At 47.7% G+C, this 2906-nt stretch overlaps 1 pseudogene across 1 annotated transcript; it reads right to left on the reverse strand.

The window, feature by feature from the left end:
* Positions 1-212: 212 nt before the first annotated feature.
* LOC311597522 (HCLS1-associated protein X-1-like) lies at positions 213-2311 on the reverse strand (annotated as a pseudogene). Its single transcript has 2 exons — positions 2261-2311; positions 213-760 (listed from the first exon to the last, which is right to left on the reverse strand). The product of its transcript is annotated as an HCLS1-associated protein X-1-like (transcript).
* Positions 2312-2906: the final 595 nt, after the last annotated feature.

A 2906-nucleotide genomic window follows, 5' to 3' on the forward strand; every position in this document is an offset into this window, starting at 1 on the left:
AATTATTTCCCATACTCAAGACCCTTGGGACGACAGGAAAAGCTAAGCTTATTGGCAATAGGCAGTGAGAAGGGCGTGAAAGAACCCAAATGCTTCTAAAGGTTAACAAGACTACTGGGACCGAAACCAACATTCTAGGAGCAAATCCAGGGTGGATGGGCATCTTGGAACACCTAGATCGCTTCTGTAACCATCACCTGCTTCTTGATGGGTCACTGTGTCTCTCTCTGGCCCTCACTGTCCATCTCTGTGTGGCAATCCTCCCCTGTCCCATCTGGCTTAGTGATCTTGGTCACAGAAGTGCTCTTGAAATAAGGTTTGGGCTGGAGTTGAAGAAGTGAGCCAAGACCTTCCTCAGAAATCTGGAGTCAATATAATTTTCTTCTCTGGTTATATAATGAGGAGTCGCAAGCCATACACCATCCAACCTATAAACAGGTCCCTGTGATTCCCAATCTGGAGCTGGTTTGGGGGATTCAGGGCTTGCACGGCTCTCCAAGACCCCCTCAAAGGTCCTGGGTTGGTGACTATCTGGGTACTTAGACACTGAGTGCAGCAGCCTTGGCCCCCCCCCCCGATATTCCTTTGCCAGGTGTTTCTGACTCAGGACCTGGAAGTCCAGGAGAGGGGGAAGGCAAAGTCCAGGTGCCCCCATTTCACTGAAGATGTATTGAAATCTTGTACAAGATCATCAAAGCCAGTTGTTGTGGAATCTCATCTCTCCCCCTGGGCTGAAGCTGAAACAGAAATCTTCAGGAGGCTGAGAACCAACAAGCCTACAGCTCCCTCAACCCTATGTGTCTCTGTCGTTCTCTTCCTTGTCGTCATCATCATCATCATCATCATTATCCTGTGTCATTCTTCCAAAAAATGGATCTCAGTGGTTCCAAGGTCCAGGAAAGCTGAGAAGGCCCCAGAAGAGGTCAAAGATGCTCATTCCCATAGGGGCACCAGAAACTTTGAACTTTTCTGCAGCTCATGGGCACCACAAGGCCATCAGCTTGTTCTGCCTTGTCAGATATGGGCACAGCTCGTGTGCATGCACCACTTATTTCTTTACTGTCTTTGCTATATTCTTCATAAACCCAGTCATTCCAAACAGAAAGCATTGCTGTTATAGATCATTCTTTGGACCCTATAGAACAGGGCTAAAGGTGATCTCCAGTCTTCGCTGAGAACAGAGACCAAGAGGTACAGCACTGACTTCCTAGCCCTTTTTGTGTGCACCAAAAGTCCTCTGTAAAGCCTTAATACAGATGTCATCACCAATAGCTGCTGATATGGATACCGGTGTGAATGCCTGCTACACTTGCCTTCCTGCATCAGGTCACAGTCCGGATGTAGGTGCTAAAAATAGTACATAAAGCTGCCTTCTACCGACGTACACAAGTGTATCAGAACATAAGTAAATGCATATTCAGACTCGGGTCCCTGGTCACCCCCAAGATAACTGATTTGATATACGAACTCTTTTTTTTTTTTCCTTTTGGAAACTTTCTGTTGCTAGGTATTTTGTGTAGAAATGCTAGTACTAGCAAGAGTCCTAACTTTTCCACTTATTCCTCAGTGTGATCTCAGATCAGATGAGCTCATGTCTGCAGGGGGTATCTAATGGTGGGGGTGACTAAAGTCTCAGGGGTGCCCTCCTTTGATGAACCCCATGTACACTGTAGTTGGGGAAAGGAGTTCTTCAGAAGACAAGGGGAGCTCTGGGTCAAGGAGAGGAGGAGGAAACAGCCACGTGGCCTCAAAAACTGACTCACACACTGGCACCTACTGGATGCAGGGGGACCCCTTTTATGTCTATGGGATGTGGGGTAACCTTAAAGACCCTGGTCTGCCACTTCTGTCTGCCTGATGTGGTGGGTAATCCTGCTCTTGTATCTTCAGAGGGGGCAACTCTGGTATTGAGATCTGGTATAAGCCTCTTGTCAGACAAGCTGAGCAGGCCCTTTAGCCCCAGGCGCATGTCCGTGGTCGGCCATTGGCAGGAACAGCCTCCCAATCTGGCCTCTTTCCACTTGTCAAAAGAAAGAATACAACACACCGCCAAATACACCTCTGTGGCCTCTGGGGGGAAGTGTGGGGAAAATGAACAAGGGAATCCTGTATCCTGGGTTGCATTCATCTGGTCGTGGACTGGATGCTGGCAGTGGTCCAGGCCGGAGGCTCTGGAGCGTCCCCCTTCTAAGCCCAGGGAGAATGGAGGTTTATAGTTCTTGCAACAGCTTCACAGTGTGAAGTCATAGCTGTGCCTTACTGCCTTAAGAGTGATGGAGATGCGACACTCTCTGTCCTCCGGAGACGCCATGCTGGGGTTTGAAGACTGCTCCGTCTGTTCAGTGGGGACATGCCTGTCTTTGCTGCTGGCTGAAGGATGTGGATAAGAACCTGCGAGGCAGGGTCGGCATCTCTGTTCCTCCAGATCCTCTCTCCATAACTGGGAGCTGGAGAGGCCTCCGATACCCACAGTCTCTACATTTTACTCCCGATGCTGCCACTTTACTCTATGCCTCTTGTCTGTAAGGTGGAGCTGCTGGACTACTGTCTTCCTCCGGTCTCTGGTGTCAAGGGGAAGATGGACAGACCAGGTGACAACTGCTCTTACTCTTATTCCACTTAACCTAAGCAAAGCTTTCTGGTTAAAGGACCTGCCATCTCCATCACATTTACCCTTCCTGTATATGTATACTTATACATGTATATATTGCATGTAAATTATTTAATATATTATTAATATAATATTTAATATATTAAAACCATGTATGTTATTTACTTATATTTGTGTGTGTGTGACTATTTGCCTGCATTTGTGCCAGTGCATACAGCACCCACACAGGCCAAAAGAGAACATTAGATTTCCCTGGAACTGGAGCTCAAGATGGTTGTGAGTTGCTGTGTGGATG

The sequence above is a fragment of the Acomys minous genome (genome assembly GCF_964271855.1).
Source record: "Acomys minous genome assembly, chromosome: 5".
In the NCBI taxonomy this organism is placed as follows: Eukaryota; Metazoa; Chordata; class Mammalia; order Rodentia; family Muridae; genus Acomys; species Acomys minous.